Source organism: Opisthocomus hoazin, chromosome W (genome assembly GCF_030867145.1).
Source record: "Opisthocomus hoazin isolate bOpiHoa1 chromosome W, bOpiHoa1.hap1, whole genome shotgun sequence".
NCBI lineage: Eukaryota > Metazoa > Chordata > Aves > Opisthocomiformes > Opisthocomidae > Opisthocomus > Opisthocomus hoazin.
This window is the reverse complement of record NC_134453.1, coordinates 30,215,157-30,240,797: the sequence shown is the minus strand read 5'-3', so window position 1 is coordinate 30,240,797 and position 25,641 is coordinate 30,215,157. Positions and strand designations below refer to the sequence as shown.

Below are 25,641 nucleotides of genomic sequence, written 5' to 3'. Positions count from 1 at the left end.
TCATCGACATATTGTAACAAAGTCCCCTTTTGTGTCGGAGGATTCCATTTTTCGAGATCCCGAGCTAGCTGATTTCCAAAGATGGTAGGGCTATTTTTGAAACCTTGGGGTAACACTGTCCAGGTTAACTGGGTTTTTCGTCCAGAATCTGGATTTTCCCATTCAAAAGCGAATAGGTTCTGACTGTTTGAGGCCAGAGGTAAACAGAAAAAGGCATCTTTTAAATCCAGTATGGTAAACCATCCCTGGCTATCTTCCAGTTTATTCAACAAGGTATAGGGATTAGCTACTGCTGGGTAGAGATCTTCCACGATTTTATTAATTGCCCTCAAATCTTGTACTAACCTGTAACTTTTCCCATCCGACTTTTTCACTGGCAAAATGGGGGTGTTGTATTCAGATTCATATTCTATTAACAATCCAAAATTTGTAAAACTATCAATTATTTTCTTAATTCCTCTTCGGTCCTCTAGCTTAAGGGGGTATTGTTTGATCTTAACTGGTCGAGTTCCAGGCTTCAATTTTATCTCTATTGGGTCTGCATTTTTGGCTCTGCCTGGAGTTCCCGAAGCCCATACCCCTGGATACACTTGGTCCAGTATATCCTGAGGAATTTCTCCTTTTTCTATAATTTGAATCAATGCCAGGCTCAGAATTTCGGTTAATTTAGTATCCTCAATTTTAAATTCTATTTGTCCCTTTCTGAAAATTATTGTGGCATTCAGTTGTTCCAATAGGTCTCATCCTAGAAGGGACTTAGGGGCCCCAGGCAGGTACAAAAATTTGTGTATTCCAATGTATTTACCCAATTTGTACTTTAATGGTTTTAGAAAATATGCCTTTTCCGATTGGCCTGTAGCACCCACAACGGTTATAAAATCCTTATCCAAAGGCATCAGTTGTTGATTTAAAACAGAAAACGACGTGCCAGTGTTTACCAAAAATTCTACATTCTGTTTCCCTAGCTTTATGTTAACCAGTGGATCCGCTAGGGTGGATTCCCCAGGTCCCCGTCATTCAGTATCCTGTAGGTCAGCAATTATTCTGGGGCAGGGTGCCTTTTTCTTCTGTGGACATTCCCTCTGCCAATGTCCGAATCCCTTACAATGAGCGCACTGATTGCTTTTTAGTCTCCTTTGATCGTAATTCCTCTTATTGTTCTCATCCCTGTTACGATACACTCGCCACGCCTCTTCCACTAGTTTCTCTAAATTCCTTACATCTGGTTCTTTAAGTCTCTGCAGCTTCTTTCTAATATCATTATCAGCCTGTCCTATAAATAGAGATATTAGCTGCTGTCTAGCTGCATCTGATGCCGGATCCATGGTAGTGTATTTCCGCACTGCTGTTCGTAATCTATCCAAGAATTCTGTCGGAGTTTCTGTCGGACCTTGTTTTACTTCATATAAGGCTGACCAGTTTACTGCTTTCAGGATCCCATGTTCCAGCCCATACTGAATCCAAATACGGTATTGCTGTAACAGTCGATACTGTGTTTGATCATTAGGATCCCACCCCGGGTCTCTAAGTGGAACATGTTGTTCCTTGGTCCCTTGTAAAGTACCTGCAGTAATTTGTGCCCTCGCATGATCCCTTGCTGTTTTTAACACAATTCCTTTCTCAGTCTCTGTCATTGCCTCTAACATCAAATCCACATCTTTCCAATCCGGATCCAAATTCTTAACTACGCATTCAAATTTCTTGGCTACCCTGCTAGGATCTTCCCTGTATTCCCTTACAGTTTCTCTCCATTTGTCTATATCTTCCATTTGGAAGGGTGTTCTTATCAGGGTCGGCCCCCCCGGCCCCATCGCCTGTCTTAAAGGGGCTTGGATGATGGGTCCCACCCTACTACGAGTCCGAGCAGTGATGGGACTTGACCCGCTAGATGGCGCTCCGCCCTCATCAGAGGATTCGTCCCCGTCTGGGCGGGCGGGGGTTCCCGCAGCCGACCCAGCATCAGGGAGAGGGGGGAGGTGACACAAAATCCTCCATACGCTCCTCTAATTTCTTCCGATTCCCTTTTGTTTTTAGACACCTTTGCCCTATGCTGCACGCAGAACAACACCGCTTAAGTTTTCCCGGCTCTTTCTTTCTATCCCTTTCCAATGCCAACACAAGGGGATCCTGTGGGGCTAGATTTATACCACTTTCTTTTTGCCACTCGGGGTTATTTCGCAAAGTGAAAAACATATCGGCATATGAGACCTCATCCCATTTTCCTTCTCTTCTCAAGAACAACATTAGCTGTAGCAAAGTATTATAATCCAGGGTCCCATTCTCAGGCCACTTTGCCTCGTCATCTAACTTGTATAACGGCCACCATTGATTACAATACTTAACTAACGTCCTTTTATTCACACTACCTTCTGGGGGTCCCCCATCTCCTTCCAATGTTGCAAAATACAGCCCAAGGGGCTCTTCTTCAGAATCTCTTTGCTCTGTGAAGTTCCCATTATGCAGCACGTCCACCTCTTTGTTCCCCAATCAATGTACAGCAAACCCTAAAAAACAAACCTAAACAAATCCTTCTAATGTCGATAGCTCTAATTACTTAACCAAAATTCTATATTTTAAGCTAAGAGAAATAATTACTGAACCGCGATTTTACACCAGAACGTTGTACGACACTTAAAACAACTATTATAATTATCACTAGTAGTATTCTGTCGATAACAACAATGCGATAATTACTTTAAAATAAACATTCACTGTTTTCTTACGCTTTGTTCTTTACTGGCTGCTTCCCTCGCGGGAGAACAGAACCGCAGGTCAAAACTCCACACTCACCCTTGTTTATATGTCTCATTCACACAGAGGCCTCACACACAGTCACACAATTTTAACCCGGAGTTACTGCAATCCGAACCGTTTGCCAGAACCGTAGTCAATTTCCGGAATAATGATCCATATATCAGTCAAGACCGTGTCCAGTGGGGACTCAAACCCCTACAGTGGGGACTCAAACCCCTACAGTGGGGATTCAAACCCCTATATACCTCTAAGGTGCTAGCAGCCCGGTATACTCTCCCTGCGTAATTAAATTACGACTTAGGGGACTCGAATCCCGTTGCTTAGTAAAAAGTAGTAAAAGAATACCTTTACTCAGGGATGGTCCTTGTCTGTTCCCGCGGTGATCCAGATAAGGCGAGGAGCCCCTTCGGGAAAAGGCTCCCGAGGGCCCAAGGGGGTCCTGTTCTTACCGGGTCCCGCAGCCGAACAGAGTGAGTCCCATCTAGGGCGCCAAATTGATTCGAAGATCCGGTAAGAAAAACCTAACAGTACAATGTATACTGTTAAGCAGGTATTCTTTATTGCGGCGCCGGGCACACGGGGGATTTCTCCTCCAAACGTGCGCGCCAGACACCCTGTTGCTTCAGGTTAAATACAATCACACAGGTAATTATTCATTATATTTCTAGGAACTAATTAGCATATGTAAATATCTTTCACGCATGTCTGTTAGTATCTTTGGGTGGTCTTCGGGGGTCCCAAGATGAAGGCCCATCCTCTGCATCACGCTGTTCACTGATTGACATTTGTTTCTGCGCAAACTCAGTTCTAGCATCACGTATATCATGTCCTTCAGGTTGTTTTGCTCCGGTCTTATTGCTCTCTTGGTGCCTCCTTATCTCTGTAGCTTAGCGCATTTGCCCTCCCAAGGCTGAGCTGTCTGGAGTAGAGTTATTTAGGAGTCTCTTCTATCCCACAATTATCCCAATTATTTGCTGAGAATCAAGACCACTTTTGTTTCACTTAATTATTTTGTCTAACAACTAAGTGATAGCTTGTGCCCATGTCCTTCCACTACATTCCTTAATGAGAAAACAGGGGTTAGTGTAACAGTTATATTGTTAGATCACTATGCATGCAGAAATACAAGTTACAGTACTAAAGACTACTAAAAACTAGAAAATATTAAGGCTTTTTGTTATAGTTTCACATTTCTTACAATCCCCTCTATCATTATGGTCAACTGATTTTATCACCTTGGTTACAATAACATCACTGTGCATGAAATTAGGCTTGTATTTGCCTGCGGCACTGCGGTCATTTCCGTACCTCGGATCCTATGTCTTAGAATTTGTCAATAATCAAACCCAGCCTGTGGGGAAAACCGAAGGGGATACCTTCCCCCACTCTTTCGCCCCACCCTCCTCTCTCCTTCAGGCTGTTCCTAACGGCTTTTGAGAATTTCGAGTACCCGTGGGATGCTCAGGCAAGTGTGTTTCTATTGTTCTGCCTCCTGAATGGGTTTCAGGTTTTGTTTAGGGTTAAACAAGTAGTTAGGAATATGGTGCAGAGACCTGCCCCGGGGCAGGATAGCTGTGAGTGGCTGGGTGTGTGGGACAGCATGGGCAGGTGTCTAGGGCAGAGGGCACCCCCGGTGTGTTTTAAACTCACCCCTGAGCAAGTGCAGAATCCTGACAAACTAGCAAAATATCTGCAAAAAGTGTGCTGCCACCCTGGGAACTCCAGAGAGACACAAATCACAGCAATGTGCTGGGGTCTGGCCCACGCCTACCGAGCCCTGTTCAACCTGATTCAGTGCCCTAAAGGGGAAGGGGAAGGAAAAGAAGCGGCAGGCACTGCGACTGGCACTGCCCCCCCAGCCGGCCCTGCAGCCCCTCCAGCCCAGGAGGCAGTCACAGCCCCCCCGACCGGCACCACGGCTGCTGCAGCCACTGGCGATGTCCCGGCTTCCCTGCCGGGCACGACAATTACTGCAGCTCCAGCTCCAGCCCCAGCTCCAGCTGCAGGCATCGCGGCTGAGCCCAATGACCAACCTGTGCCGGTAGCAGTCGCCCCTGTAAAACTAAAGAAAGACGCAAAGAGAGCAGATCGCTCCGGGAGGGATGACAATGAGCCAGGGTCATCGCGGGAGACAGAGACAGAGATCATCACCCGGTCCCTGTCCCTGGGCGAGCTGCGAGACATGCGGAAAGATTGCAGCCGCCACCCAGGCGAGCACATTGTCACCTGGCTGCTGCGGTGCTGGGATAACGGGGCCAGCAGCTTGGAATTAGAGGGCAAGGAAGCCAAGCAGCTGGGATCCCTGGCCAGGGAAGGGGGCATTGACAAGGCCATTGGGAAAAAGGAACAAGTCCTCAGCCTCTGGAGGAGACTTCTGTCAGGTGTGAGGGAGAGGTACCCCTTCAGTGACGATTTTGTATGCTACCCTGGCAAGTGGACCAATATGGAAAGGGGTATTCAGTACTTGAGGGAATTAGCTGTGCGGGAGCTGGTTTACTATGAACCGGATGATGACCAGTTACCCACAGACCCAGATGAAGTCCAGTGCACATGACACATGTGGAGGAAGTTTGTGCGGAGCGCACCCTCCTCATATGCCAACTCACTGGCAGTTGTAAACTGGAAAGGTAAAGAGGCACCAGCAGTGGATGAGGTGGCTGTCAGACTCCACCAATACGAGGAAAGTCTCTCTTCCTCCCTTGTCTCTGCCGTGGAGAAACTGGCCCGGGAGGTCCGGCAAATGAAAGAGAATATGTCCTACTCCCCACCTGTACGGGCCAGTGTCTCAGCTATTAGGGGCAAGCGTTTCTCTGCTCAGGAGAGGGAATACAGAGGCTATACACCCCGGGGCACCCTGTGGTTCTACCTGCGTGACCACGGAGAGGACATGAGAAAGTGGGATGGAAAACCCACCTCAAGCCTAGAGGCACGAGTGCGTCAGTTGCGAGGTAAAACAATCACAAAAGGGGATTCTGTTAGGAAAAATGCTGCTCCAGTTTCCAGCAGCCAGCTCTCCAGACCAGGTAGACAGTTTGATCTTGATTCTGATCCTCTGGAGGGGACCTCCAAGTCATTTTTACAGCAGGTGAGCAGCAATTTCCCTGACGAGGATTAGAGGGGCCCTGCCTCCAGCCAGGTGGAGGAAAGGGAAAACCGCGTTTATTGGACAGTGTGGATTCGGTGGCCTGGCATGTCAGTTCCACAAGAGTATAAAGTTCTAGTGGACACTGGTGCACAGTGTACTTTAATGCCATCAGATTTCCAAGGATCAGAGTCCATTTGTATTTTTGGAGTGACAGGGGGGTCCCAAGAGCTGAGTGTATTGGAGGCTGAAGTGAGCCTCACTGGGCAGGAGTGGCAGAAGCACCCCATTGTAACTGGCCCCGAGGCTCCATGTATCCTTGGTAAGTACTATCTTAGGAGAGGGTATTTCAAGGACCCAAAGGGGTATCAGTGGGCTTTTGGCATAGCTGCTGTGGAGACGGAAGAAATTAAACAGCTGTCCATTTTGCCTGGTCTCTCGGAGGATCCTTCCGTTGTGGGGTTGCTGAGGGTTGAAGAACAACAGGTGCCAATCGCGACCACAATGGTGCACCGGCGACAGTATTGTACAAACCAAGACCCCCTTATCCCCATTCGTCAGCTGATCCGTCAACTGGAGAGTCAAGGAGTGATCAGCAAAACTCGCTCACCCTTTAATAGTCCCATATGGCCAGTGAGAAAATCTACTGGAGAGTGGAGACTGACAACAGACTACCGTGGCCTGAATGAAGTCACACCACCGCTGAGTGCTGCCGTGCCAGACATGCTAGAACTTCAATATCAGCTGGAGTCAAAGGCAGCCAAGTGGTACGCTACAATTCACATCGCTAATGCATTCTTCTCCATCCCTTTGGCAGCAGAGTGCAGGCCACAGTTTGCTTGCACCTGGAGGGGCATCCAGTACACCTGGAATCGACTGCCCCAGGGGTGGAAACACAGTCCCACCATTTGCCATGGACTGATCCAGACAGCACTGGAAAAGGGTGAAGCTCCAGAACATCTGCAGTACATCAATGACATCATTGTATGGGGTGACACAGCAGAGGACGTTTTTGAGAAAGGGGAGAAAATTGTTGAGATCCTCCTGAAAGCCGGTTTCGCCATTAAGCGAAGTCAAGGGACCTGTGCAAGACATCCAGTTTTTGGGAATAAAATGGCAGGATGGGCGTTGTCAGATCCCAATGGATGTGGTCAAGGAAATAGCAGCTATGTCTCCACCAACCAGCAAAAAAGGAAGCACAGGCCTTCCTGGGTGTTGTGGGTTTTTGGAGGATGCACATCCCAAATGACAGTCAGATTGTGAGTCCTCTGTACCATGTGACCCGGAAGAAGAATGATTTTGAATGGGGCCCTGAGCAACGACAGGCATTTGAACAAATTAAACAGGAGATCATTCATGCCGTAGCCCTTGGTCCAGTCCCGTCAGGGCAAGATGTTAAAAACATGCTCTACACTGCAGCCGGGGAGAATGGCCCAACCTGGAATCTCTGGCAGAAAGCACCAGGGGAGACTCGAGGTCGACCCCTGGGGTTTTGGAGCCGGGGATACAAAGGATCCGAGGCCCGCTATACTCCCACTGAAAAAGAGATTCTGGCAGCATATGAAGGCATTCGAGGTGCTTCAGAAGTGGTCGGCACTGAAGCACAGCTCCTCCTAGCACCACGATTGCCGGTCCTGGGCTGGATGTTCAAAGAGAGGGTCCCCTCTATGCATCATGCCACCGGTGCTGCGTGGAGTGAGTGGATGGTGCTGATTACCCAGCGTGCCCGAATGGGAAACCCCAGTCACCCAGGAATTCTGGAGGTAATCATGGACTGGCCAGAAGGCAAAGATTTTGAAGCATCGCCAGAGGAGGAGGTGACAGGTGCTGAAGAGGCCCCACTATATAACCAGTTGCCAGAAGATAAGAAACAGTATTCCCTGTTCACGGATGGGTCCTGTCGCATTGTGGGGAAGCAGCGGAGGTGGAAGGCTGCTGTATGGAGCCCTACACGACAAGTCGCGGAAACGGCCGAGGGAGAAGGTGAGTCCAGCCAGTTTGCAGAGGTGAAAGCCATCCAGCTGGCTTTAGACATTGCTGATCGAGAGAAGTGGCCAGTGCTCTATCTTTACACCGACTCTTGGATGGTGGCCAATGCCTTGTGGGGGTGGCTGCAGCAATGGAAGAAGAACAACTGGCAGCACAGAGGCAAACCCATCTGGGCTGCCCCATTGTGGCAAGATATTGCTGCCCGTCTGGAGCAGCTGGTTGTAAAAGTCCATCACGTGGACGCCCACGTCCCTAGGAGTCGGGCCACTGAGGAACATCAAAACAACCAGCAGGTGGATCAGGCTGCCAAGATTGAAGTGGCTCAGGGGGATCTGGACTGGCAACAGAAGAGTGAACTATTCATAGCTCGGTGGGCCCATGACACCTCGGGCCACCGAGGAAGAGACGCGACATACCGATGGGCTCATGATCGAGGGGTGGACTTGACCATGGACACCATCGCACAGGTCATCCATGAATGTGAAACATGCGCTGCAATCAAGCAAGCCAAGCGGGTAAAGCCTCAGTGGTATGGAGGACGATGGCTAAAATATAAATATGGGGAGGCTCGGCAGATTGACTACATCACACTGACACAAACCCGCCAAGGCAAGCGCTATGTGCTCACAATGGTGGAGGCCACCACCGGATGGCTGGAAACCTACCCTGTGCCCCATGCCACTGCCCGGAATACAATCCTGGGCCTGGAAAAACAAGTCCTGTGGCGACACTGAGTCGGACAACGGGGCTCACTTTCGTAACAGCCTCATAGACACCTGGGCGAAAGAACACGGTATCACAGAATCACAGAATGGTAGCGGTTTGAAGGGACCTCAGTGGGTCATCTAGTCCAACCATCCTGCCGAAGCAGGGTCACCTACAGTAGGTTGTAGAGGACCTTGTCCAGGTGAGTCTTGAATATCTCCAGAGAAGGAGACTCCACAACCTCCCTGGGCAGCCCGTTCCAGTGCTCCGTCACCCTCAGAGGGAAGAAATTCTTACGCATATTCATACGGAACTTCCTGTGCTTCAATTTGTGCCCATTTCCCCTTGTCCTGTCTCTGGGAACCACTGAAAAGAGCTTCGCCCCATCCTCCTTACACCCACCCTTCAGATATTTGTAAGCATTTATTAGGTCCCCTCGCAGCCTTCTCTTCTTCAGGCTGAACAAGCCCAGCTCACTCAGCTTCTCCTCATAGGAGAGATGCTCCAGTCCCCTCACCATCCCTGTAGCCCTCTGCTGGACTCTCTCCAGTAGCTCTTCATCTTTGAAGTGGGGAGCCCAGAACTGGACACAGTACTCCAGATGGGGCCTCACTAGGGCAGAGTAGAGGGGAAGGAGAACCTCCCTCGACCTGCTGGACACACTCTTCCTAATGCACCCCAGGATCCCATTGGCCTTCTTGGCAGCCAGGGCACACTGCTGGCTCATGGTTAACCTGTCGTCCACCAGGACACCCAGGTCCCTCTCCACACAGCTGCTCTCCAGCAGGTCCACCCCAAGCCTGTACTGATGCATGGGGTTGTTCCTCCCCATGTGCAGGACTCTGCATTTGCCTTTGTGGAACCTCATCAGGTTCCTCTCTGCCCAACTTTCCAGCCTATCCAGGTCATGCTGAATGGCAGCACAGCCTTCTGGTGTATCTACCACACCTCCCAGTTTGGTGTCATCAGCAAACTTGCTGAGGGTACATTCTAACTCTTCATCCAGGTCATTGATGAAGAAGTTAAACAAGACTGGGCCCAGTACTGACCCCTGGGGGACACCACTTGTCACCGGCCTCCAACTAGACTCAGCACCGCTGATGACAATCCTCTGAGTTCTGCCATTCAGCCAGGTCTCTATCCACTTCACCGACCACTCATCCAGCCCACACTTCCTGAGCTTCCCTAGGAGGATGTTATGGGAGACAGTGTCAAAAGCCTTGCTGAAGTCGAGGTAGACAACATCCACGGCTCTCCATCTACCCAGCCAGTCATGTCATCGTAGAAAGCTATCAGATTGGTCAGGCATGATTTCCCCTTGGTGAATCCATGCTGACTACTCCTGATAACCTTCTTTTCCTCGACTTGTTTGTTGACGGCCTCCAGGATAAGCTGCTCCATCACCTTTCCCGGGATGGAGGTGAGGCTGACCGGCCTGTAGTTCCCTGGGTCCTCCTTCTTGCCCTTTTTGAAGATTGGAGTGACATTGTCCTTTCTCCAGTCCTCGGGCACCTCTCCTGTCCTCCAAGACCTCTCAAAGATGATGGAGAGTGGCTCAGCAATGACATCTGCCAGCTCCCTCAGCACTCGTGGGTGCATTCCATCAGGGCCCATGGATTTGTGGGCGTCCAGATCGCTTAAGTGATCTGTCATGCAGTCCTCCTTGACCAAGGGAAAGTTATTATCTCTGAAGGCTCCTTCTCTTACCTCCGGGGCCTGGGATTCCTGAGGGCCTGCCTTGGCACTGAAGACTGAAGCAAAGAAGGCATTCAGTAGCTCTGCCTTCTCCAAGTAGTGTGTGTATCACAGTACGAGTGGGTGTATCACATCCCCTACCAGGCACCAGCCTCGGGAAAGATCGAACGGTACAATGGGCTGCTAAAAACCATTTTGAGAGCAATGGGGGTGGGACTTTCAAAAACTGGGATACCCATTTAGCAAAGGCCACCTGGTTGGTTAACACCAGAGGATCCACCAACCGGCCTGGTCCTGCCCAGTCAAAACCTCAGCGCTTCTTAGAAGGGGATAAAGTCCCTGTAGTACACGAGGAACATGTTAGGCAAGATGGTTTGGGTTAGTCCTGCCTCGGGCAAAGGCAAGCCCGTCCGGGGGATTGCTTTTGCTCAAGGACCCGGGTGTACCTGGTGGGTAATGCGGAAGGATGGGGAAGTCTGATGTGTACCTCATGGGGATTTGATTTTGGGTGAGAATAGTCCATAAATAAATTGTATAAAGTTAATTGTTAAAATAACCCTGCCACTGTCTGTTATCACTGTTATAATTGTTATATATTATACCAGTAGTATCATAGTAAGAATCGTCCAGATCAAAGAAGGATGGACTTTTTTTGATGAAACCTAGCAGAGCACAGCGATGATGGAACTGGACCTGGTTTTCAACAACTGGCACCCAGCAACTTCATCAAGATCAACATCTCCTGCAGACTGTGGGCACGGGCCGCACCAGATACATCAGCCGTGAGCTCCAGATGCAGCAAGTGACCGCCCATCACCACACATCACCTCTCCTGCCACGGAAGACCATTACAACAGATGGAGCCTGAAGTCATGGATTAAATGAACTCAGCGGACACTTTAGAGTGATGATCCATAGACTAAGGGAATAATATCTGGAGACAGGAGAAGTGGTGGTGATCAACTGGACAGTGGGGGACCTGGGCATGACGTAGATGGTATGGAATAAGGGGTGGATAATGTCCTGGGTTTGGCCAGGACAGGGTTAATTTTCACCAGAATCCAGGAAGGGACACAGCCAGGTGGGTTCAGCCCACCTGGCCAAACAGAGCAGGGCATTCCATACCATCTGCCGTCATGCTGGGTTCCGGTGGGGGAAGCGGGGTGGCGGGAACTCACTTGCGGCTCGGGAGCTCGTGGCGGCGGTTTGGGAGAGTGGCTCTGTGGGTTGTGCAGTTTGTGTTGTGTTTTCTCCTTATCTGTATCGTTGTTGTTACTGTTTCTTTTGTTTGCTGTTCTGTTAAACTGCCCTTATCCCGACCCACCAGTTTTCTGCCTGTTTCTTTCCATTCTCCTCCACACCCTGGCGGGGGGAGGGGCGGCCACGTGGCGCTTTTGTTGCCCGCCGCAGCCAAACCAGAACAGATACCCATATAGTTAACTGGAAATTGGTTTTGCGGCAAAGTAATCTCAATTCATGGCAATAAAGTCATCATATGTCACATCATGTTCTTTCTTTCTTATGTTGTCTTACGTTCTTTCTTACGTGTTCTGGTTTTTACTGGGATAGAGCTAATTTTCTCCATAATAGCTGGTATGGGACCATGTTTTGGATTTGTGCTGAAAACAGTGTTGATAACACAGGGATGTTTTCATTATTGCTGAGCATTGCTTACACAGTCAAGACCTTTTCTGCTTCTCATACTGCCCTGCCAGCGAGTAGACTGGGGTGCACAAGAAGTTGGGAGGGGATACAGCTGGGACAGCTGACCCCAACTGACCAAAGGGATATTCCATATCATAAGACGTCGTGCTCAGCAATAAAAAGCTCGGGGAAGAAGAAAGAAGCAGGGATGTTTGGAGCTACGGCGTTTTGTCTTCCCAAGTAACCATTACGTGTGATGAGGCCCTGCTTTCCTGGAGATGGCTGAACACCTACCTGCTGTTGGGAAGTGTTGAATGAATTCCTTATTTTGCTTTGCTTGTGTGCATGGATTTTGCTTTACCTATTAAACTGTCTTTGTCTCAATCCACGAGTTTTCTCACTTTTGCCCTCCTGATTCTCTTCCCCATCGCACTGTGGGGAGAGCGAGTGAATGGCTGTTTGGTGCTTAGTTGCTGGCTGGGGTTAAACCACGACATTGTTTTCTTTCTTTCTTGTATCTGGGTGGATAGACACCTGTCATTTTAAAATAAGCAGACTTTATTTCAAGTTTAAGATGCAGAAGATAAGCAAACAGATCCAAAATGAAGAAAATAAGTAAGGAAAAAAAGAAGAGACAAAATAGTCTAGATAAAAACAAAAATAATTTTAAAAACTTTCAAAAACCTTTTCTGTTTTTATTATTTTTTCATTTGTAGTGACCTCTTACATCCATTCACTTAGAAAAAGTGGCTTTAGAGAATTTTCCAGTAGCATGGGAAATCGGTTGTAGAAATCTATTGCTATTAATGCAGGTAAGCCTGAGACTTCTGTCTGCTCTGTAATGAGTAATCTTATCTCACCTTACATTTTCTCATTTCTTACTTTATGTTGTTGCTCTTAACCAACTCACTACTAGAGCAGGCAGAAGAAAAGTTTTAACAAAAAGAAGGACTATTCAAACAAGAATAAGAGGCTACTGAAGAAGCTACTGAAGGTGAAGGGCTCTGGAACAGAGGCTCGCGCTGAGGGACCCTTTCTCCAGTGGCAAAACCGCAGCGGTGAGGCGGCAAAAAGCGCTGAGAGAGAGAGAGGAGACCCCAGCCCCCCCCCCAAAGCGGGAAAGCGAGAGGTGCCAACGAGTGGCAGCTCTGACTCAGCGGGGGCAGAGTCGAGTGTGACAGCGGCTAAACACCCTCACTTATAAGAGCAGCCTCCAGAGAGCGCGGGCGAACAGAGCCGGCAAACAGAGCCAGCAAACAGAGCCGGCAAACAGAGCCGGCAAACAGGCAGCGCAGCAGCCGGGGAGCGGCGCAGCAGTTTGCGCAGCAGTTCGCGCAGGCAGGGCGAGCAGGGAAGGCGAGCGGGCAGGGTGCAGCCCCCCCTCCTGGCTACTCAAATAGTGGGCATCGCCCATCCAGGAGATATTCTAACTATGGTTACCACCTGTGGGAAAGCTGTTGCCGGAAGGAGTGTGGGGACCCAGTCGGAGGTCCCACGCAAGGACACAGCTGTCCAGGTCTCTGGCTGCAGGGAGTGCCTGAGCCTGGTGCTTGTACCAGAGGACAGCAGAGACAACAGCTGTGTTCAGCGTGAGCAGGTAGATGATCTGCTCAGCCTGGTGGCAGAGCTGAAAGAGGAAGTGGAGAGGTTGAGGAGTATCCGGGAGTGTGAGAGAGAGATTGACTGGTGGAGCTGCACCCTGCCCTCCCTGAGGCAGAGGCAGCAGGAGGCGGCTCCACGAACAGCAGAGAACCCTCTACCCTCTTGCCACCGAGCAGAAAGAGGGGCCCTAAGAGATGGGAGGGAATGGAAACGGGTCCCTGCTCGGGGTGGCAAGCGAATCCCCTCCCGGCCTCCTTCACCTGCCCACTTGCCCTTAAGCAACAGATATGGGGCTCTGGAATGTGAGGGATCGGCCACAGAGAATGTGGGCGAAGGTGAAGTTCCATCCAGGGGGTTGCCTAGGACGAGTCAGACAGCCCCACGTATTACGACTGCCTCAGCTAAGAAAAAAAGGGAGGGTAATTGTCATAGGCGATTCCCTTCTGAGGGGAACAGAGGGCCCGATATGCCGACCGGACCCATCCCACAGGGAAGTCTGCTGCCTCCCTGGGGCCCGGGTTAGGGATGTTGCTAAGAAACTCCCTGGTCTGGTGCGGCCTTCTGATTACTACCCCCTCTTGGTAATGCAGGTTGGCAGGGACGAGATCGCGGAGACAAGTCCCAAGGCCATCAAAAGGGACTTCAGGGCACTGGGGTGACTGGTTGAGAGATCGGGGCGCAGGTGGTGTTTTCCTCCATCCCATCAGTGGCAGGGAACAGCACTGAAAGGGGCAAGAAAACTCACAAATGGCTCAGGGACTGGTGCAATCGGTCCAATTTTGGCTTCTTTGATCATGTGGAGGTGTACACAGCACAGGGCCTGCTGGCGACAGGCGGATCACAGCTATCTCAAAGGAGTAAAAGGATTCTTGGCCACGAGCTGGCGGGGCTCATTGAGAGGGCTTTAAACTAGGTTCGAAGGGGGAAGGGGACATTGCCCAGCTCACTAGGGATGAGCCCAAGCTTGGTGTGCCAGGGTCAGGGGTGCGATTGACAGCCCAGCTCAAGTGTGTCTATACCAACACACGTAGCATGGGCAATAAACAGGAGGAGCTGGAAGGCATTGTACAGCAGGACGGCTACGACTTGGTCATCATCACAGAAACGTGGTGGGACAACTCGCATGACTGGCATGCTGTCATGGATGGCTACAGACTCTTTAGGAAAGACAGGCCAACAAGGAGAGGTGGGGGAGTTGCTCTATATGTGAGGGAGCAACTGGAATGCATTGAGCTTGGCCTGGGGGCAAATGAGGAACGAGTTGAGAGCTTGTGGGTTAGAAGTAAGGGACAGGCTCACACGGGTGACATTACGGTGGGTGTGTACTACAGGCCACCTGACCAGGAGGAGGAAATTGATGAGGCCTTCTACAGGCAGCTGCAAGCAGCCTCACAATCACAGGCCCTGGTTCTCATGGGGGACTTCAACCACCCTGACATCAGCTGGGAAGACCACACAGCCAGGCACATGCAGTCCAGGAGGTTCCTACAGAGCATCGATGACAACTTTCTGATGCAAGTGGTGGAGGAACCAACAAGGAAAGGCGCGCTGCTTGACCTTGTATTAACAAGCAAGGAGGGACTGGTGGAGGATGTGAAGGTCGGAGGTAGACTCGGCTGCAGTGACCATGAAATGGTGGAGTTCAGGATCCTGCGTGGAGGAAGCAGGGCGATAAGCAGGATCAAAACCTTGGACCTCAGGAGGGCTAACTTTGTCCTCTTCAAGGAGCTATTGGGAGGAATCCCGTGGGCCAGGGCTCTCGAAGGCAGGGGGGTCCAAGAGTGCTGGTCGCTCTTTAAACGTCACTTCCTCCATGCTCAGGAGCGGTGCATCCCCCTGAGAAAGAAATCGAGCAGAGGAGGCAGGAGACCTGCATGGTTGAACAAGGAGCTTCTAGCGGAGATCAGGTGGAAGAGAAAGGTCCATGGAATGTGGAAAGAGGGACAGGCCGATTGGGAAGAGTACAGGAATGTGGTCAGAGCGTGCAGGGATGCCACGAGGAAGGCCAAAGCCCACCTGGAATTGAAGCTGGCAAGGGATGTCAAAAACAACAAGAAGGGCTTCTTCAGCTACATCAGCAGCAAAAGGAAGGCTAGGGACAATGTGGGGCCGCTGCTGAATGAGGCGGGTGTCCTGGTGACGGAGGATGCAGAGAAGGCAGAGCTACTGAATGCCGCCTTTGCTTCAGTCTTCAGTGCCAAGGCAGGCCCTCAGGAATCCCAGGCCCCGGAGGTAAGAGAAGGAGCCTTCAGAGATAATGACTTTCCCTTGGTCAAGGAGGACTGCATGACAGATCGCTTAAGCGATCTGGACGCCCACAAATCCATGGGCCCTGATGGAATGCACCCACGAGTGCTGAGGGAGCTGGCAGATGTCATTGCTGAGCCACTCTCCATCATCTTTGAGAGGTCTTGGAGGACAGGAGAGGTGCCCGAGGACTGGAGAAAGGACAATGTCACTCCAATCTTCAAAAAGGGCAAGAAGGAGGACCCAGGGAACTACAGGCCGGTCAGCCTCACCTCCATCCCGGGAAAGGTGATGGAGCAGCTTATCCTGGAGGCCGTCAACAAACAAGTCGAGGAAAAGAAGGTTATCAGGAGTAGTCAGCATGGATTCACCAAGGGGAAATCATGCCTGACCAATCTGATAGCTTTCTACGATGGCATGACTGGCTGGGTAGATGAGGGGAGAGCAGTGGATGTTGTATACCTCGACTTCAGCAAGGCTTTTGACACTGTCTCCCATAACATCCTCCTAGGGAAGCTCAGGAAGTGTGGGCTGGATGAGTGGTCGGTGAAGTGGATTGACAACTGGTTGAATGGCAGAGCTCAGAGGGTTGTCGTCAGCGGCGCTGAGTCTAGTTGGAGGCCTGTAACTCGTGGTGTCCCCCAGGGGTCAGTACTGGGCCCAGTCTTGTTTAACTTCTTCATCAACGACCTGGATGAAGAGTTAGAATGTACCCTCAGCAAGTTTGCTGATGACACCAAACTGGGAGGAGTGGTGGATACACCAGAAGGCTGTGCTGCCATTCAGCATGACCTGGATAGGCTGGAAAGTTGGGCAGAGAGGAACCTGATGAGGTTCAACAAGGGCAAGTGCAGGGTCCTGCACCTGGGGAGGAACAACCCCATGCACCAGTACAGGCTTGGGGTGGACCTGCTGGAGAGCAGCTCTGCGGAGAGGGACCTGGGAGTGCTGGTGTACATCTGGAGAAAACATGGATAATTTACAACAAGGATATATGCAAAGTATTTCTATTAGGCAAGGAATAATATTCTGTTTTATTTGGTTTATGTGGCAAGGTTTTGGTAGCAGGGGGGGTCTGCAGGGGTGGCTTCTGTGAGAAGAGACCAGTGGCTGCCCCCATGTTGGATGAAGCCAGTTCCAGACAGCCCCGAGATAGACCCACCGCTGGCCAAAGCTCTTCCAATCAGCTACGCTGGTGGCACGTCTCTGATAACTTATTTACAAAAGGGTAAAAAACGCTTCACAGCAGATATGTGAGAGAAACAACCCTGCAGACACCAAGGTCAGAGAAGAAGGAGGGGGAGGAAGTGCTCCAGGTATTGGAGCAGAGAGTCCCTTGTAGCCTGTGGTGAAGACCATGGTGAAGCAGGTAGTCTCCCTGCAGCCTATGGAGGTCCATGATGGAGCAGATATCCACACTACAGCCCGTGGACGGCCCCATGCCTCAGCAGGTGAATATGCCCTGAAAGAAGCTACAGCCCGTGGAGAGGAGCCCACGCAGGAGCAGGTTTTCTGGCAGGAGCTGCAGCCCACAGATAGCACCCATCCTGGAGCAGTCTCTTCCTGAAAAACTGCAGTCTGTGGGAGAGACCCACATTGAAGCAGTTCATGAGAGACCGTCTCCCATGGGAGGGACCCCAGGCTGGAGCAGGGGAAGAGCGTGAGGAGGAAGGAGTTGCAGAGATGAAGCATTATGAACTGACCACAACCCCCATTCCCCATCCCCCTGTGCTGCTCAGAGTGGGGGGAGGAGGTAGAAGAGTGAGGAATGAAGGATTAAAGTTGAGTCTGGGAAGAAGAGAGGGGTGGGGGGAAGGTGTTTTTACTTCTGTCTTTGTTTCTTGCCATGCTACTCTATTATTAATTGGCAACAAACTAAATTAATTTTCCTCAAGTTGAGTCTGTTTTGCCCATGATGGTAACTGGTGAGTGATCTCCCTCTCCTTATTTCAACACACAAGCTTTTCTAACTTATTTTCTCCCCCTATCCTGTTGAGGAGGGGGAGTGCAAGAGTGGCTAGGTGGGCATTTGGTAGGCAGCCAAGGTCAACACACCACAACTGTACAAAAAAGGACATGGAAAAATTGGGTAGGGAGTTGTTTCTTAAAAGTGATAGCGTTTATACGGGATCACAAGTTAAACACAAGTCTGTGTCTGTACTGCTAAGAAAATGGCAGTACACTACATACACAATATACAAAATGCACTCTACCATGATGTATAAACACCCTAGCAGTTATGTGAAAGAACTCTTCCCCTTTATTCAGGCAAGGCTGTACCTGGAGTATTGGTGTCTAGCTTTGAATAAAACTTAAACAAAGTTGTTAATCACTTGGAGAGAGTTTAAGGAAGTTGAATGAAAATGATCAGAGGTCTAGAAAACAGAGCCTATGGGAAAACATCAAATGAGAAGGGGTTTTTAACACAAAGAAAAAAAGGTTAAGCAGGGTTATAACAATCTTTTAAGACATTAAAGAATGTTGGGAAAAAAAAGAAGTGAACAACCTGTTCTTCATAATCGTAGTGAACAGAACAAGAAGTAATGCGCTTAAAAACCAGCAGAGAAATTCAGATAAGGTGTTAAGGAAAACTAAATCACAGCAATAGCTTCCCTTAGGGAGTTCTAAATTTTCCACCAGTGGAGGCTTTTAGGCGAATATCTATAAGGAATGACATAGGAATAGCTGATCCTGCCTTGAGGTAGAAAAATGACTTCTTGAGGGTTATATTTTTTGGACAGAAAACAGCTTAACATTGAGTACAAAACCAACCTGAGAAGTAAAGTATGAAAGCCCAAGCTGACCTTTTGCCATAGCCAGAGTGTTTCAGTACTGAAGCTAACTAGTTTAAAATGAGCTTGAGTAGATCTACCCGAAATACACTTTATTTTGGTGTTTTTTCCACTAGCTTTTATGGTCCTAGCTGCACTGTGCATTAGTGTCAACTACATAAGCATGTTATTGTTCTACCATGGTAGAATACTGCCTATCAAATCACAGAGACTAGTTCTGTACATGAAACATCTTACTAACATGCTTTAGAAATCATAATTGAGTTAAAAAATATGAAATTTACTGGTTTTGATGAGACTTTCTAGAGATCAAACCTAATTTCTTTACCACCCCTGATATTAGCGTTCTGAAAAGCTATATACATTAGTGTTCGTTATCTAATGCTTTTTGTAAGCATTTTTACGCATTTTCATTATCTCTGCTTTTTTTAAGCAGAGGAATGACAAGAAATCCTCAAGGGAAACAAAATCATAGGTGATACTCAGCGAGAGTAAGTTTAGATTCTTTACTTTCAGGCATAGAAATCCTGAAACATGGTATTCATCACGTTTTTTGATCTCACTGGGATCAAGAAACACAGAGGCACTTGGAAATGAAAAAGCTTAAGAGAGAGACTTGCTTAAAAGTTTCCAAACCTTTAAAATGAATCAGTTTGGGTTTTTTCTTATACACCTGCAGCACAGAAAGCTGCAATACACACTGATCATAGGTTTCCCATACTTTAAATTGAAAAGTCTCTTAATTATTACAATCTGCTTAGTGTGTCAAAAAACATAAGTGAAATACGTCAATATCTATGGCCACAGAATAGTTACAATAGAAAACAACTGTAATCATGATTCTGTGTCTAGCAATGAGTTAAGCTTCAGCAACATAGCTTGAAACCTAAGTTAAGCCTTGAGCACAGTTGTAAAAACTGAATAATAAGAATACATGGACCTTAGATATTACGTGGTGTTTTCACTTGTGCAACTTTGTAATCTTCAGTGAGAACATCCCCCCCCCCCAAATAGCAACTGTCAAAAAGAAAAAAACAATACCTACCTGTAGCCACTGTTTCTCTGTAAGAGTATCACTATAGTCCACATCCCTGCGCTGACAGGACCCTCTTCCAAATATTTTCTCTTCCTCTTCCTCACACGTGAGTCTTTCAACTTCAGCATCATCCTTAATAATCCAAGATGGCAATTCATCCTCCTCCATCAAGCGGGGCTTGCGCTTGGGGTTTCTGGCATCTTCCCTACAACAATCCATGTCCATGCGCTGCAATGACAGTTGGGAAAAGATACAACAATTTGAAGGGTCTTGATTAAATAAACCATGGGAATAGCTGGTTATTTGCTTATGTTTGAAACTTTAAACCAACTCCTCTGGTGGCATTTTCCTCCTCCACCCCAATAATTATAAAATGCCATTATAAAAAGGAGTATCCCCACATGTAAGTTGATCTTCAATCAGATTCATCATTACATAGTGAATTTCACTGAAGTGAAGAATATTATAGTTTGGATGGGTGGGCAACCAGATGTGTAAAAAAGCCCTGTCTGGGTATTCATGCACAGAGAGTAGTCATTAATGGGTTGTAGTCTACCTGGAGATGAGTCACAAGTGTAGTACCACAGGGGTATATCCTGGGACCTGTCCTATTTAGCACCTTTATAAATGATATGGAAGAGGTGACAGGGTGCTTGCTCATAAAATTTGCAGATGACACCAAATTGGAGGTGGGTGGGGTGGGGTTAAGTTGATATGCTTGAGGGCTTGTTAGACCACATCTAGAATACTGTATCCAGATTTGAATCCCTAAAAAAAGAAAAACTTTGATTAACTGGGGAGAGTTCAGCAGAGGACCACCAAGGCGGTCACAGGGCTGGAGCACATGCCCTGTGAAGAGAGGCTGAGGGAACTGGGCTTGTTCAGCCTGGAGAAGAGAAGACTTCAGGACACCTAATAGTATCTTTCCAATGCATATGAGGAAGTGGTACATGTTGGGAATATGAGAGACAAGAGGCATAATTTGAAAGAAGAGAGGTTCAGACTGGATATGAGGAAAAACGTTTTCACCAGTGGAACAGATTGCCCAGAGAGGTTGTGCAGTCTTCATCCTGGATTAAGCCCTGAGCAACCTGGTCTGATTCCATAGCTGACCTTGCTTTCAGTAGAAGGCAGGACTAGACACTTCCTGAGGTTCCTTGCAACCTGAATTATCTTATGATCGGATTTCTAACTCCAGATGAAAACTAGAATGAAATACATGCAACCTGACTATGCAGGCCCAACTAGATTCTAGAACTAATGATATTCCATATCTCATTACTTCATAATGGCAAAGTGACTGTATAGACTTCTATTTGCATAGCAGACTTTCATTTTCCCCCTTTTAGAATCATAGAATCATAGAATGCTTTGGGTTGGAAGGGAACTTTGGAGGTCATCTAGTCCAACGCCCCCTGCAGTGAGCAGGGATATCTTCAACTAGACCAGGTTGCTCAGAGCCCCATCCAACCTAGCCTTGAATGTTTCCAGGGATGGGGCCTCCACTACCTCTCTGGGCAATCTGTTCCAGTGTTTTACCACCCTCATGGTAAAAAATTTCTTCCTTATATCCAGTCTAAATCTACCCTCCCTTAGTTTAAAACCATTGCTCCTTGTCCTATCGCAACAAGCCCTGCTGAAAATATTCTCCCCATCTTTCCTATAGGCCCCCTTTAAGTACTGAAAGGCTGCTATAAGGTCATCCTGGAGCCTTCTCTTCTCCAGGCTGAACAGTCCCAATTCTCTCAGCCTGTCCTCATAGGGGAGTCGCTCCAGCCCTCGGATCATCCTTGTGGCCCTCCTCTGAACCTGCTCCAACAGGTCCATGTCCTTCTTGTGCTGGGGGCTCCAGAGCTGGTCGCCGTACTCCAGGTGGGTCTCACCAGAGCAGAGTACAGCGGCAGAATCACCTCCCTTAACCTACCTGGCTATACTTCTTTTGATGCAGCCCAGGTTATGTTTGGCCTTCTGGGCTGTGAGTGCACATTACTGGGTCATGTCCTTCTCTGCAGTGCTGCTCTCAATCCTTTCATCCCTCAGCCTGTATTGATACCAGGGGGTTGCCCCAGCCCACGTGAAGTACCTTGCACTTGGCCTTGTTCAACCTCATGAGGTTCACATTTTTTAATCACATTGTTTTAAATAATGTATTCATTGAAACTGGGCATGCACATCATTTAGTTTATTGACAAACTTGCCAATGGGCAAGAAATGAACAATGATAACTGTCCTTATGTGAAAAAACACTCATCTTAAAACCACTGACTTCTAGCTCAAATGCTATGTACTGGGTCTGGCTAGGATGGTGTTAATTTTCTTCATAGTCACCCACATGGTCCTGTGTTTTGCATTTGTGACCAAAACAGTGTTAAAAACACACCAGTGTTTTCACTATTGCTGAACAGTGTTTGTATGGCATCAAGGCTTTCTCTGTTTCTCACTCTGCTCCCCACAGCAGGTAGGCTGCAAGAAGTTGGGAAGGGACACAGCTGACCTCACCTGACCAAAGAGGTATTCCATACCAAATAACATCACGCTCAGCAATAAAAATGGAGGGGAGGGGGTTTTGGGGTAGGTAGCCATTTCTCAAGAACTGGCTGGGCATCGATCTACTTGTGGGAGATGGTGAGTGATTGCCTTTGTATCACCTGTTTGTTTTGGGTTTTGGTTTTTTTCCTTCTTTTCTTTTGTTTATTAAACTGTCTTTATCTTGACTCATGAGGTTTTTTTCTCACTTTTGCTCTTGTGATTCTCTCCCCCATCCCACTGTGGGGGAAGAGAGTGAGCGAATGACTGAATGGGGCTTACCTGCCAGCTGGCTCAAACCACCACAGTCCTTTTTGTAGCCTGACATGGGGCTTGAGGGGTTTGACATAACAGATTTGATCGGAGTGTGCTAGACTGAACTTCTAGCCACTATACCTGTTTAGTTGAGTTGCTAGTAGGCTATTACTCGCTGTTGCTGGTCGTGAAGCTGATGTATTTTCTCTGGATGCTAATTTATGTGTTCCCTCCCCTGCTCTGGTGCTTCATCTCTTTCCTGCTGTGCAACAGACTCCAAGACTTGTTAATGACTGTTTTAAATTGTTGCTGTTTGCTGTGTTGTTTATCACTTTGTTTTGCTTTGCCTGGGAGAGCTATGATAAAAGCACTGGCCTTGAGCCTAACCTGGTATTTGGGCCCTATGTTGCTGCTGTCCCAGTACTCCAAGAAACCATCTCAGGGAGAGAATTAGCAATTACACTTTTCCCCTTTTCTCCTCTGAGAGATGCTTTGTGGAGAGAGGGAAGAATGACCCCTTCCTCTCCTCCAGGATAGGTCTTTCCAGCCTTCTTGTAATGGCCTCTCAGTTTCTTGAATATCCTTATGCAATCAGACTGTTTGCATTGGTGTATGCCGTGAGCCTGATATTCGTTTTGATTAATGTTCGTAAGGTTAAACAACTTATTGGGAATGCCACACAGGAACATGTCCCGAAGTTGTCAACCCCAGGGTGTCAGGGTGTATGGGAGGATTTGGGCAGATGCCTAGGGCCATTATCAAAAGTTATCAAAAAGTCTAACACTTTCGGCACTTATTTTTTGAAGATCTTTCTTTCTTCAAAACTTTAAGACTCATTGTTTGTTTGCTTTCATTCCCACCCTAGAAACACTTGGTTTTAATTTCTCGCAGGTGTTTCTGTTAATGCAACAGACAAAGACAGATCTTTCCAGACATTTTTAAAATACATGGGTAGACAGAAAGGAGATAGTCTTTCTTGATCTTTAGCACTAAAATGCTGTTTCAGACAGCAAATCTATTTCTACAGCACAGTGAACTCTGGATACTTTGTTTTCAGCCCTGATGTGTGACACAACAGCATTCACATCAGTCACTGTGTATCCATCTTCCACATTTAGTTAGTGAGGTCGGATATAGCAACAGCTGGAAATTCCACACGGTGTGCAGAAGCAAGTATCTTTGATGAAGTCCAGGAAGGAGATGTTTGGCTGCAATTATTCCTTTGAGTTATGGATCAAATTATCATCTCTTGATTTGTGGCCTGCCAGTCTCCTCACATCTGAACTATACTGAGGGAAATTTTAAAATGATAACGATCCCTGCAAGCATTCACTGCCAGTGCATCAAGTCTTTAATGCTGTCTGAGAAAAAATTAACTCCTTAAATAAAGCTTAACACCTAAAGGGCTAGACTGGCACTTTCGATAACAGCATAATGCACTGCCACATAAGGGAACATGGCCTTTGCCAGCTGTCCACCTGAAGTTTTGTAACTTGCATAGCTGTACAAAGACTATATTTTATAGAATGAGATGGTGTGAGAATGTAATATCTGGGGTTCCTATTAACAACTGACTCCATGGATACTTCCTGATATACTTGCATGTTTATGCATATGTGAGAGTACCTGTGTTGTTTCACTTTAGAGAACAGATCAACCTGCTCCCAGCAGCGCAGAAATATAGGCGACAGCAGTTTCCCTTCAACATTTATTTAGGTGTGCTCCTGTGGCTGTATCGATATAAGGGACTGATTTTGATAGGTCCCCCAGCAATCCCCACGTTGGATACTCGCCAAAAGGCCAATTGCCTACGCTGATGTTTTCGTAATTATTCCATCAATGCTAACAACAAGGGATGTACTAATACTGATAGATTGCTGGCATTTGAACCACTGTCATCTAGGCGTGCTTTGAGAACTGTTCAAAAGTTTTAGTAGCAGAGACACAGCTAACTGAGCCTTTGACATAATCTTGTTATTTTGTTAAATACCTGTACTTGCCCTAGCTAATGTTATAACACGTGAGTACAAGAAGCGTGGCGTCATCAAAAAAAAGATGCTGTAGGATTAGCATGACAAGCAGTGATCATCAGTTTTGCACTAAATCTATCAAACCACCTACGACTCCTCCTCTGGATGGACAGTGTTCCACTGTACCACTCAGCAGGGATTTCTGCATTTCGTTTGTCAGGTGAGGATGCTGTTCTTCTGTTTAGATTCTTTTTTCCAGATGAACAATGTGAGTAAATGAAGCCTTTCCCTCCCACAGTAATAATCCAGCATTTGAATCACAGAAGGATAACACCTTTAGCAAAACAAAAGTGTTAAGACTGGAGAAGATATACTACTTATCATCACAATGTCCTTACCATGAAGAGATCAAACTCCTCTTCACGCCGAGCAATCATCTGATTCAGAGTCTCATCATCAGGAACTTCATCTTCTTCCTATTTAAACAGAGAAAGGCATTAGAAAAATACAAAGCAAATGTCCAAAGAGCGGCAACCATTTGCACTGAGCCACTGTTGCACTGATAGCTCTCTCTCTCAAAAGGAGTGTGAACCGCTCAAATGAAAACTAAAACTTTGAAAGTGCCTAGCTGCTCATCGATTCAGAAGTAACACAAAATAGACTTAATCAAAGAGACAATTAGGACTTCTTATCATTTTCATATATTGAGGCTGAGGAAGTGAGCAAACATGCAAGCAGGAAATTTTGGTCCGTGGTTTTTTTCAGGGTCACAAGCACAGTTAGTTGTCAGTTTGTTTTTCAGTTGAAACACACTCATTTCCCTTCTGTTGCTCTACAGCACTCTCCCAGTAATAGCATTCGACACTGTAAGGTCTTTACTGTCAAAGCAGAAGGAAGGAAAACAATCCTGAAAAAAAAAGAAATCCTAGAAACAAAGCCTGCTCAGTCCATATTTCTGTAGACCACTGTCAACTCACAAAATGAGATGTGAATCATAGAATCATAGAATATCTTGAGTTGGAAGGGACCCATAAGGATCATCGAGTCCAACTCCCTGCTTCTCACAGAACTACCTAAAACTAAACCATATGACTAAGAGCATCGTCCAGACACTCCTTGAACTCTGTCAGGCTTGGTACTGTGACCACTTCCCTGGGGAGCCTGTTCCAGTGACCAACCACCCTCTCAGTGAGGAACCTTTTCCTAATGTCCAGTCTGAACTTCCCCTGACACCGCTTCATTCCATTTCCTTGTGTCCTATCACTGGTCATCGCTGCCCCCTTAAGGAAAGTTGTAGACTGCGATGAGGTCACCCCTCAGCCTTCTCTTCTCTAAGCTGAACAA

At 47.7% G+C, this 25,641-nt stretch overlaps 1 pseudogene; it reads right to left on the bottom strand.

Annotated features, from left to right (window-relative positions):
- LOC142365481 (SWI/SNF-related matrix-associated actin-dependent regulator of chromatin subfamily A member 2-like) overlaps window positions 1-25,641 on the bottom strand; it is a 146,909-nt pseudogene that overhangs the window by 82,973 nt on the left and 38,295 nt on the right.